The 12,806-nt window shown below is 40.8% G+C and overlaps 1 long non-coding RNA gene across 1 annotated transcript in view; it reads right to left on the bottom strand.

The window, feature by feature from the left end:
* The window catches only part of LOC120532461, a 32,488-nt gene extending 21,515 nt beyond the window's left edge, over positions 1–10,973 (bottom strand). The window contains exons 1-2 of the long non-coding RNA XR_005634299.1: positions 10,635–10,973; positions 7,413–7,684 (exon numbers count right to left, since the gene is read on the bottom strand). This is a non-coding gene — a long non-coding RNA (uncharacterized LOC120532461). The remainder of the gene's footprint in view (positions 1–7,412; positions 7,685–10,634) is intronic.
* Positions 10,974–12,806: the final 1,833 nt, after the last annotated feature.

The raw sequence follows: 12,806 nt of genomic DNA, 5'->3' as shown, positions 1-12,806 counted from the left end.
TAACATTTAAGGATAAGTATGTCCTTATTTTTGCCTTATGGAGACAGGATAAGAAATTTGCACATTTCTCTAGCCTTGACTTATAATTTTTTCATATCTTTAAAGGAGATAAATGGAAAACCATTGGCAGTTACACTCACCGGCCACTTTATTAGGTACACCTGTTCAAATGCTTGTTAATGCAAATATCTAATCAGCCAATCACATGGCAGCAACTCAATGTACAATATTTAGGCATATAGATATTGTCAAGATGACCTGCTGAAGTTCAAACCAAGCATCAAAATGGGGAAGAAAGGCGATTTAAGTGACTTTGAACGTGCTGTGGTTGCTAGTACCTGATGGGCTGGTCTGAGTTTTTCAGAAACTGCTGATCTTCTGGGATTTTCACGCACAACCATCTCTAGTGTTTATACAGAATGGTCCGAAAAAGGGAAAATATCCAATGAGCGACAGTCTGGATGAAAATGCCTTGTTGATGCGAAAGGTCAGAAGAGAATGATCAGACTGGTTCGTTACAACTGAGGTATGCAGAAGAGCATCTATGAATGCACAACATGTCGAACCTTGAAGTAGATGGGCTACTGCAGCAGGAGACCACACCGGGTGCCACTCCTGTCAGTTAAGAACAGGCAAATGAGGCTACAATTCACATGGGCTCACCATAATTGGACAATAGAGGACTGGAAAAACATTGCCAGGTCTGATTAGTTTTGATTTCTGCTGCAATATTCAGATGGTAAGGTCAGAATTTGGTGTCAACAACAATGAAAGCATGGATCCATCCTGCCTTATATCAATGGTTCAGGCTGGTGGTGATGGTGTAATGGTGTGGGGGATATTTCCTTGGAACATTTGTGCCCTTTAGCATCAATTGAGCATTGTTTAAATGCCACAACCTACCTGAGTATTGTTGCTGACGATGTCCATCCCTTTATGACCGCAGTGTACCCATCTTCTGACGGCTACTTCTAGCAGGATAATGTGCCATGTCACAAAGCTCAAATCATCTCAGACAGTTTTCTTGAACATGACAATGTGTTCACTGCACTCAAATGGCCTCCACAGACACCAGATTTCAATCCAATGCAGCACCCTTTGAGATGTGGTGGAACGGGAGATTTTCATCATGAATATGCAACTGCATGATGTTATCATCTCAATAAGGACCAAAATCTCTTTGGAATGTTTCCAGCACCTTGTTGAATCTGTGCTACAAAGAATAATGGCAGTTCTGAAGGCAAAAGGGGGTCCAACCCGGTACTAGCAAGGTGTACCTAAAAAAGTGGCTGGTGAGTGTATATAGAGGACATTTGGATTATCAAATCATTCCTTTTGGATTGAATAACACACCAGTAGTGTTTCAGACTTGTGATCTTTCAGGGCTGTGTTATGATATCCTGTAAATTGCTGATGATTTTTGAGTCCATGAGTCCAACAAGTTGACAGAACAAACTAGAAAAATATGAATGCCATAAAATGCCAATCTTGTTTTGTATTTGTGACATAATTATGTATGGTTAAATAATTGGGAGAGCAGTTGTCAAACAGTCACACTGCTTTAAAATGTATCAAATGGTTAGAGAACAGTAATTATGAAATTAAGATCAGTAGACTTGGCTATAAAAACCTCGACAAAAAGAATTTCTAACATTTTTGAGCAAACAGCATAAAAAATTATTTAACATCAACATGGAGATATGGCGCCACCTTTTTCCAGGAATTTCAACAGAAACTAACTTTATTCATTTGCTTTTTTTCAAGGGTTTGGTCTTTACCAGAGATGAACTGTAATGTGGTTTTGTGCATTGCAGGCCATTAAGCTTGTTTTCACGAAATCAAGGCATTAAGTGGGTTCACACAACAAAATACCATCCGGATCAAATGTCAGCCGCTGACCATCTCCATCTGTAAAATCAAGTCTGTGATGTCACAGGTATGTTTTGCCTTAAAATATCAGCAAACCAAAAGGCGACAGAGCACAGAACTGAGAAAAGATTGAAAATTCAGAAGCTGAACGAGCAGGGGTCAAAGCCAGAAAAGCAAAAAGAAACCAATTGTCAAAATGCAAAACATGAATCAGAGTCATGTAAACCACACAAAAAGTTACAAGTTCTAAAAAAGATCTATCATACATATTTGTTTTCACTTTACAAAGACTCTGAGTTACTGTGACACCATCAAAAATAAAGTCAATAATCATTATAGGTACACAGCACTGCCATCAAACACATGGACGGCAATGAATGCATTTGCCAATAACAAAAAGAGCCCCAAATGTGAATCAAACTCAAACTGTCATCGAGATATGAAATTATAATAAAAAACTACAATATGAAACACTTAATTGTAACAGGTCCGCCACGCCCTCGACCCTCTGCAGTTCGCATACCAGGAGAAGGTGGGAGCGGAGGATGCCATCATCTATATGCTACACCGATCCCTCTCCCACCTGGACAGAGGCAGTGGTGCTGTAAGAATTATGTTTTTGGACTTCTCTAGCGCCTTTAACGCCATCCAACCTCTGCTCCTTAGGGATAAGCTGACTGAGATGGGAGTAGACTCACACCTGGTGGCATGGATTGTGGACTATCTTACAGACAGACCTCAATATGTGCGTCTTGGGAACTGCAGGTCTGACATTGTGTTCAGCAATACAGGGGCGCCGCAGTGGACTGTACTTTCTCCGGTCCTGTTCAGCCTATATACATCAGTCTTCCAATACGACTCGGAGTCCTGCCACGTGCAAAAGTTCGCTGAAGACACTGCTGTTGTGGAGTGGGCAGGAGGAGGAGTACAGAAAGTTAATCAAAGACTTTGTTAAATGGTGCGACTCAAACCATTTACACCTTAACACCAGCAAGACCAAGGAGCTGGTGGTGGATTTTAGGAGGCCTAGGCCCCTCATGGACCCTGTGATCATCAGAAGTGACTGTGTGCAGAGGGTGCAGTCCTTTAAATATCTGGGAGTGCAGCTGGATGACAAATTGGACTGGACTGCCAATACTGATGCTCTATGTAAGAAAGGTCAGAGCAGACTATACTTTCTGAGAAGGTTGGCATCCTTCAACATCTGCAGTAAGATGCTACAGATGTTCTACCAGACGATTGTGGCGAGTGCCCTCTTCTACGCGGTGGTGTGCTGGGGTGGCAGCATAAAGATGAAAGACGCCTCGCGCCTGGACAAACTTGTTAAGAAGGCAGGCTCTATTGTAGGATTAAAGTTGGACAGTTTAACATCTGTGGCAGAGCGACGGGCACTAAGCAAACTCCTGTCAATCATGAAGAATCCACTGCATCAACTTAACAGCGTCATCTCCAGACAGAGGAGTAGCTTCAGTGACAGACTGCTGTCACTGTCCTGCTCCACTGACAGACTGAGGAGATCGTTCCTCCCCCACACTATGCGACTCTTCAGTTCCACCCGGGGGAGTAAATGCTAACATTAATTTTATTTATTTATTTATTTTTGAAGAGAAGTGCCGGCCCCTAATAAATCCAGTTTGGTCTTGTGATATTACCGATGGGAGCATTTTCTCCATCCTTCTAGCTATGATTTTAGAGAGTATTTTAACGTCGTTATTCAGAAGTGAAATTGGTCTGTATGATGCACATTGTAATAAGTCCTTATTTTGTTTTAGAAAAACAGTGATTAGTGCTTGGCGAGAGGTTTGAGGAAGAGATTGGTTATCTCTGGCTTCTGTAAATGTTGCTAATAGGAGGGGAGCTAGCTGAGCGGAGAATTTCTTGTAAAATTCTGCAGGGTAGCATGGCTCTACCTAACTTCCAGTTTTATTACTGGGCAGCAAATATACAGGCGATAAGAACCTGGACACAAATAGAAGAACATACTTGGACCGCAATAGAAGTAAAATCCTGCAGTACTTATTTGTATTCCTTGCTCTGTGCTCCAATAAACACACGTTATCGGCAATATACAAATAACCCAATTGTGCTCCACTCACTTAGAATCTGGAACCAATGTAGAAAGCATTTTAAGACGGAGAAGCTTCTATCTGTGGCACCTCTGCAAGAGAACCACCTCTTTCAACCTTCACAAACATACGCAGTTTTTAATATCTGGATATTAAAATTATCTTTTATATTTTAAAATTATCTTAATATTTAATTTGGAATTAACTTGCTTAGAGATCTTTATATAGACAACGTCTTTGCATCCTATGAAAAATTACATTCCAAATTTAACATTCCAGCTACACATTTCTTTCACTATCTTCAAATCAGGAACTTTGTTAAACAGAACCTTCCAGACACTCAAGGTGGCGCAGTCAAGCCTTTTGTATTACTTTAGAGACTTCACAAAAAGCGAAATGGCTGTTGTAGTTCCCTTTCACATAAACCCTATGGAAATTCATGTGGCTCTTCTTGCAAACCTGAAGCAACCTGTTAGAATTCATACTTTGAGTTGTCTTAAGAACATTAATATTTCCCGCCCATCCCATAATGGAACTTGACTTTTCTTATTACTTCTATTGGCACAGGGTTTCATCTCACAGTGCATTTTTTCACGTCCCAATTCTCTGGAATAAGAATACATGCCAGCTCCATGAGTCAGCAGAAAGAATTTGTTGTGCGCTTCATAAACCAAAAGAACCAAAATGAAAGCTCTAGGATTGTTGTAAATGAATTTCTCATCCCTCTCTGTGAATAAATGTCTCATTCAATGTAAAGAAAGTTGTGTGATTAAACCTTAGGCAATGTTTTGTTTTGTACAAAGGTTAAACATCCACACTATGCAGCTTTACGTAGTCACACGGTCGCCTTTGAACACATCTACTTCATTTTAAGTTATCTTAGCAATATGTATTGGAAACTATACAGTAAGCACTAGCTGGAGTGCCAGCATGAAAGGTGCTAAGCATTGCCAATTCTGTCCAGATTGTAACCACCTTTTTGATTTTGATTCTCTGTTGTAACATTGTGACAATCCATATTTCCCATGTCTGTTGAACCAAAGTGATGGAGGGAAAAGAAGTAGGTGCATATGGAAGAGATTACTTGAAATTCAACACTTCCCAGCGTGAATATCTACAGGCAGTTGTTTAAAGTTTATTTCCCAGAATCCTTTCCAGTTAAGCAAATACCAATTACAGTACTGAGTGCTTAGGGGTAGAAACCTATAAAAAGTGGGCCCATCTTGTAAACACACTTAATCCAGATTTAAAGTTTATCTTAGAAGCAGTAACCAAATCACAATTGAGTGCCAGTTAATCTCATGTGCACTCCCACGCTCATTCACTGGTAAAGTCTCCAAGCACGTTGACACGTACATCTTGAAGGTGTGTGAATAAGACTGGAGTAGACTGAGAAATGCCTACAGTGACACTGAGAGAACAAGCACAAACAATCAGTCAGGCATTATCCAACCTGCTACATTCTAACTACAGGGTCACGGGGGTCTGCTGGAGCCAATCCCAGCCAGCACAGGGTGCAAGGCAGGAACAAACCCCAGGCAGGGTGCCAGCCCACCGCAGGGCACACACACACACACACACATCCACCCACACACCAAGCACCCACTAGGGACAATTTAGAATCGCCAATCCACCTAACCTGCATGTCTTTGGACTGTGGGAGGAAACCCACGCAGACACGGGGAGAACATGCACACTCCACACAGGGAGGACCCTGGAAGCGAACCCGGGTCTCCTATCTGCGAGGCAACAGCGATACTGCTGCGCCACCGTGCCTCCCCACAAACAAAATCAGTTTCTTAGTATTTATGGAATGCATCTTTATTATGATAACATTTTAATGAATTCTCTGTATTACGAATAAGATTAATGTGGGACAATCATTAAACAACATTATGATTAAACAATGCAATATATTCCAAATAGAAAGTGGACAAACATCGATCCATTTTCCTAATCCTGCTTAATCAGGTCAGGGCCCCAGTCCATTACAGGGTGAACACACTGTCATTGTCACAAACTAGGATCAATTTAGTGTCGCCAATTCACCTAACCCCTGCATGTCTTTGGACTCTGGGAGGAAAACAGAGCACCTGGAGGAACCTCACATGGATGCTGGGAGAACACACAGACTCCTTGTTACAAGGCAGCAGCGCTACCACTAAACCATCCTGGGTAAAAACAGCAGAACATTATAAGATGATTTCAATAATTATTACCAATAGCAAGAAATTAAAGCAAGAAACACCCATCTAGAGCAAGCCCTGAAATGAAGAATGAGACTTAAGAAAAGTTAAAGGTTCTTGTGTGGAACTGAGATGAGAGGCGCATCCCATCACAGTCAATCCTCTGTACCCAGTGACTAAGAGTCAAAGGAGTGTCACTGGTCACCAGCCACCCTACACCTGACCAGTTGGACCATTAATTCTCATTTGACAATATTGGATCCTTAATGACTTGGTCATCTTATTTATTTTCAAAGGTTAGGAGACAAAGAATCTGGGGATTCCCAGTGAAAGGGTAGAGTTAATTTAATGGTTATGGTAGCTAATGAGAATAAATCATTGGAAGGTAAAAAAAAGAGGTCCAAAAGCTGAAAAGGACGAAGTAAAAGAGGGGTGTTTACAGAGAAGCAGTATTTGTGAATTAAGGGACAGTAGAGCACAACACCACTAGATGTTCTGTAAAATGTTGTTCTTTGTAGTAAGCCAGGCTCCCATCATGGGGCTAGCTAGCTCCACTGGCCCGGCACTGTTTTAGGCTTATCCTTGAGTGTGTGTGTGTACATGAGCAACCTGAATTTTCAAGTGAAATGGTTTGAAGGCTAGAGCTCCTTAATCTCACCATTAAAATGAAGATGAACTTTCTGCTTGTTTCTTTTTTTTATAAATCATGTATTTGCTCATCTGGGGTAGAGCGTTTCCTAATAAAGGCTATGCAGTACAAACCAGTAAAGAGGTACATAAAGTCCAGTACCATTTGCTCTCTAAAAGGTAGCCCCAGTAATAAGAGAAAAAAAAAATGAAGCAGATCTCTATGAAGAATGTATCAAGCGCAATAGTGATGAGGCTAACTGTCATCTTGATCTTCACCCACTCCTGAGGAGGACTGCATGATGGCACCACATTTGTAAAAGCCACCTATGAAAACTCTACCTGAGACTTTATGGAAAAGAAGTCAGAAAATCCTCTCTTTCTAAGAAGCACAGAGATTTTGAGCAGAAAAACTGCTTTACGTTTTCTACCTTAAAGCTCTTCAATTGTAATCTTTAGGTGTTTAAGTTTCACTTTAGCCAGTTCATAGTTTGATGGATGGCACAGATGAACCATGTTCCCTGTCGCTGCCAGGAGGTGGCAAGTTACACCAATATCGATGGACTGGCGTCCTGTCAGGGTTGAACAGAAGATCCTTACCTGGCTAGAAAGCTAGTATAATAGAAGGAACAGAGGCGACAGCTTTTTCTGACTGTATGCTCACCTGATATACTGATGGCTACACTCCTGGACCACTGCAGCCTTTCCCACACCCACAGGGCATACTGGGAACTGTAGTCCCATTCCACAGCCTTGCTGGGTTCCATTGGTGCAGCCAGGAATGTCTACCCATACATTAAGAGGCTTCTGTCTCACTCATGAAGTGTTTTCTTTGGACAAAATCCTGGCACCAGAAGTTCTCCCAGGTCTGACGTGAAAGGGGCCTCCTCAGCTCAACTGGAGAGCCAGAGTCAGGTGGAAGAGGATAATGCTCATCTAGAGGAGTGAAGGAAGAAGAGGTGAGAGAAGAAGAAAGGAAAAGAACTGGCTGAAACAGTGAGTTGTTGAGAGACCGGAAAAAGGTATTCTGTGTGTAAAAACATTTATTTAAATCTGGGACTGGAGTTGGTGCAATTGTGTCTGAGGTTTAGGGGTCTGTGACACCCCCTACTGGCCACAATAGCCAATATATTTTCCTATTCACTGGGTGATTTGTGGCTCTCCTTAACAGTTCTACCTACATATTGATGTATTTTGTCAGATTATCACAATGATCTGATGCCAATCAAGACAGATTAGTCACCAGCAAAAGAGTATCAGATATTATTAGTTATGTAAGGTAATGTTAACATTAGAGATGTCTGTACACATAAAGGGCAAAATGCCACTGTTACAGAGAATACTAGCCATCCACCGCGGCTCTGCCCACATAGTACAGAAACAGGATAAACTTTAAAACATCAATAAACAAACAGGTATCACTAGCTAAAAGGATGCATGGTACAATAAAACACGTGGCCAGAGGTACAGCGACTTGAACAGAGGCTGGCGCATGAGTGAGGAGGCCCTGTCTGGCTCCCCACTCCTGACGTCATGCAGCCTATGCCTCAGATTAGTGTGAATAAATCACTCTTGCAAGCAAACTATGATACTATGATAACTATGATAAGTCGCAAAATAAACTGGAATGTTCAAGCAAATTAGAGAAAAAAAAACAATCTAAATATGTTAGGTAGTTCTCTCGGGAAAAGCAGACAGAAAGACGGTGGATTATATATATATATATATATATATATATATACAGTGGTGTGAAAAACTATTTGCCCCCTTCCTGATTTCTTATTCTTTTGCATGTTTGTCACACAAAATGTTTCTGATCATCAAACACATTTAACCATTAGTCAAATATAACACAAGTAAACACAAAATGCAGTTTTTAAATGATGGTTTTATTATTTAGGGAGAAAAAATCCAAACCTACATGGCCCTGTGTGAAAAAGTAATTGCCCCTGAACCTAATAACTGGTTGGGCCACCCTTAGCAGCAATAACTGCAATCAAGCGTTTGCGATAACTTGCAATGAGTCTTTTACAGCGCTCTGGAGGAATTTTGGCCCACTCATCTTTGCAGAATTGTTGTAATTCAGCTTTATTTGAGGGTTTTCTAGCATGAACCGCCTTTTTAAGGTCATGCCATAGCATCTCAATTGGATTCAGGTCAGGACTTTGACTAGGCCACTCCAAAGTCTTCATTTTGTTTTTCTTCAGCCATTCAGAGGTGGATTTGCTGGTGTGTTTTGGGTCATTGTCCTGTTGCAGCACCCAAGATCGCTTCAGCTTGAGTTGACGAACAGATGGCGGACATTCTCCTTCAGGATTTTTGGTAGACAGTAGAATTCATGGTTCCATCTATCACAGCAAGCCTTCCAGGTCCTGAAGCAGCAAAACAACCCCAGACCATCACACTACCACCACCATATTTTACTGTTGGTATGATGTTCTTTTTCTGAAATGCTGTGTTCCTTTTACGCCAGATGTAACAGGACATTTGCCTTCCAAAAGTTCAACTTTTGTCTCATCAGTCCACAAGGTATTTTCCCAAAAGTCTTGGCAATCATTGAGATGTTTCTTAGCAAAATTGAGATGAGCCTAATGTTCTTTTTGCTTAACAGTGGTTTGCGTCTTGGAAATCTGCCATGCAGGCCGTTTTGCCCAGTCTCTTTCTTATGGTGGAGTCGTGAACACTGACCTTAATTGAGGCAAGTGAGGCCTGCAGTTCTTTAGACGTTGTCCTGGGGTCTTTGTGACCTCTCGGATGAGTCGTCTCTGCGCTCTTGGGGTAATTTTGGTCGGCCGCCACTCCTGGGAAGGTTCACCACTGTTCCATGTTTTTGCCATTTGTGGATAATGGCTCTCACTGTGGTTCGCTGGAGTCCCAAAGCTTTAGAAATGGCTTTATAACCTTTACCAGACTGATAGATCTCAGTTACTTCTGTTCTCATTTGTTCCTGAATTTCTTTGGATCTTGGCATGATGTCTAGCTTTTGAGGTGCTTTTGGTCTACTTCTCTGTGTCAGGCAGCTCCTATTTAAGTGATTTCTTGATTGAAACAGGTGTGGCAGTAATCAGGCCTGGGGGTGGCTACGGAAATTGAACTCAGGTGTGATACACCACAGTTAGGTTATTTTTTAACAAGGGGGCAATTACTTTTTCACACAGGGCCATGTAGGTTTGGATTTTTTCTCCTAAATAATAAAACCATCATTTAAAAACTGCATTTTGTGTTTACTTGTGTTATATTTGACTAATGGTTAAATGTGTTTGATGATCAGAAACATTTTGTGTGACAAACATGCAAAAGAATAAGAAATCAGGAAGGGGGCAAATAGTTTTTCACACCACTGTATATATATATATATATATATAGATGGAATATTAAAATGTTCAAATAGCAGACATTTGTACACACACAGTACACAAAGACATTCCCAGAACATGAATAACTTCCTGGGACTTTAGAAGGTCAGAATTAACAGCAGGAATCTGTAGCCAGCCACCTGAGTGTAGCATGTATATTAGGTAATTTATGAACAGTGTTCAGTTTTAAAGTGACATGTTGGTAGTCTGGATTTTTGGATGAATGTGATAGATTGTTAGACATGGGAGGTCAAAGAAATAGACACGATAGAATGAAGATCATGTTTTAAGATGTAACAGATTGATAGGATGCCTTAGGCAGCCACTTATATAGGTGTTAGTTTTATAGTATTTGAAAAGTCTATAGAAACTGCACAGCATGTGTGAAGGAAAGGGAGATGATACAGAAATTATGGAATGCCTTATTCTAATTTGCATGATTTGAAGTCTGACTGTGTGTTCTTATTGCTTAGCAAAGACAGTCAAGCTGCATTTGTAAAATGTAGTATAAAAGTACTGTAAATAAATACCTGGATTGAGAAAAATGGAGTGTACATCATTCTGCTATGCATTTGTAAAGTTGCTACACAAGCTGAAGTGCTTTGAGGAATGAAGCTCTTGAGCAGCATGCTGTAACAATCAATCCACTTTCAAAGTCTCTCAAGTCTGTCTTCTAGTCATCTAATCCAATAATTACAGACAGCAACTCCATAAACAGTTGGATACGTAAATTGCCACATTAACTCAAGATCCGCACCCAAGAGTGGCAACCTGCTTTTACTCTGTGTTTCCACTGCCTGAACTGTTTAATAGCCATCTTCATCTGTGGAGTTGTGCTGTGATGGACTGCTTTGCTGATGTATGGGATCAGGGCGTACACTTCTAGATTTTCTGCCCAGTTTCATCTTGAGCTATTCCTCCCTCAACCAATGAACTGAGGCCATGCACAGGACAAGGGCAGATTAAAAAATGGTGAAGGTGGTCGTTAAAGATACTGAAAGAGAAGAGGTTATTAATGGCCATCAGTTGTAAATTAGCTTGAAGATAGATAGATAGATAGATAGATAGATAGATAGATAGATAGATAGATAGATTTTACCTTATCTGTCCCCAAAATATTGCCATCCATTCTGTTTTATGCAGTACAAATTGGTCTGCTGCTAGGTCAGTTTTTGTGGATTTTCCACTTTGACTCCTTTCCTTAAGGTTAGTGGCCATACTACCTCTAGGAAGTTAGTGAATCTTAACTGTATTATTCCTTAAATTTCCTGTCAATAAAATGTATTTGTTAACTGACAACATGACAGAGCAGTGCAGAAGAGGAGGGGTGCACAATAGAGTTTGGCTCTGGGGGCTTTGGTCAGTACCAATGATCGGTCATTCAGGCGACATCAGAGCTCTTCCTGTAAAGCATCCACTGTTGAAAATAAAGCACTTTTGTACTGCCTGATACCAAGTCACTGAGAACAGCTGCCAAGTTGCTGCAGCGCAAGTAAATGTTTTGTCCCATGCTTTGCTTATTCATTTTCCTTTTCTGATGACTAGACACCAGGCCTCTTTGTGACTTCAGCCAGACACTGTCTTGTGTTAATGTTATTTTATTGGCTGCACTGGAAATCTAAAGAATATTTCTCATTTTTGAGGTCATTGTTTCTATGGTGGCACTGTGGTTAGTGCTTCTGGCTGTCAGTTCCAGAATTGCTAGATCAAACCCCACCCTATGAACTGTCTGCCTATTCTTCTGTGTGTGTGCATGTTTCTCTGGATACTCTTGGCGTTTGCATGCTTGATTAATAGGCGGCTCTAAATTGACCTCTTGTGGGTGTGTAAATGGGTGAACTCTGTGATGTGCTGTTAAGCTGTGCTGGGTTGGTTCTTGCTTTTTGCCTGATGCTACTAAGAGAGGCTCCATACCCTGCAACTGCTCATCTGGATTAAGTGTGTTTGACGGTAGATGGGAGGGTCAAGGGAAACACGGGGTTATCCAGGTAGGATGAACCAAACCTGAATGAGTTGCCGTTCCACCTGAGGGCCCACTCACACACTCACACACACATATACACACATCCATAATGTCTCATATAAGGACAAATTAGAGCTGCCACTGATTTACACTTCTTTTTTATGTGTGAGAAAACAAAAGTGACAGGAGAAAGCCATTACTGTGCAAACAGCATGCAAACTGAGGTTTGTACCCGGGACTCTAAACTTGTGAGGCAGCAGTTCTTACCACTGTGCTGCCCACCCTTTATTTCATGTCTTTCTTAAGTGGTTGGCTTGTTTCTGTTCTTAGAATCAGGAATAATCCTCAGCGTGATGAACTTTTTTAAGAATGTGTTGCCACCCAGACTGCGGTATGAAGGTTTAAAAAGCTGAGCAGATTTCTGTGTCATTGTCTGATCTTTTGGCACAACAGGCTGACATTATGCTCTGCTTTTTTTCTGTGCTTTCTTTTCCATGTGTGCTTTTAATTATAATTTAATTGTTTATTTTAAAAAATAGAATAAAAAAAAATTCACTATAAATAAAATCTTTTACAAATGTGCATCTAATGTTGTCCCAGTGAAACTGGTGTGCTTAGCTTTAAAAATAAACAGTGTGAAAGCTGAAAACTCTTGACATGCTGACACAGAAATAAAACCTTCCATTTTTGTGACTAAATTTACAAAATTTCTCCAAAATACTAAAAGAATCCAAGTGGG

The sequence above is a fragment of the Polypterus senegalus genome, chromosome 1 (genome assembly GCF_016835505.1).
Source record: "Polypterus senegalus isolate Bchr_013 chromosome 1, ASM1683550v1, whole genome shotgun sequence".
Taxonomy (NCBI): domain Eukaryota; kingdom Metazoa; phylum Chordata; class Cladistia; order Polypteriformes; family Polypteridae; genus Polypterus; species Polypterus senegalus.
This window is presented reverse-complemented; position numbering and strand designations above follow the sequence as displayed.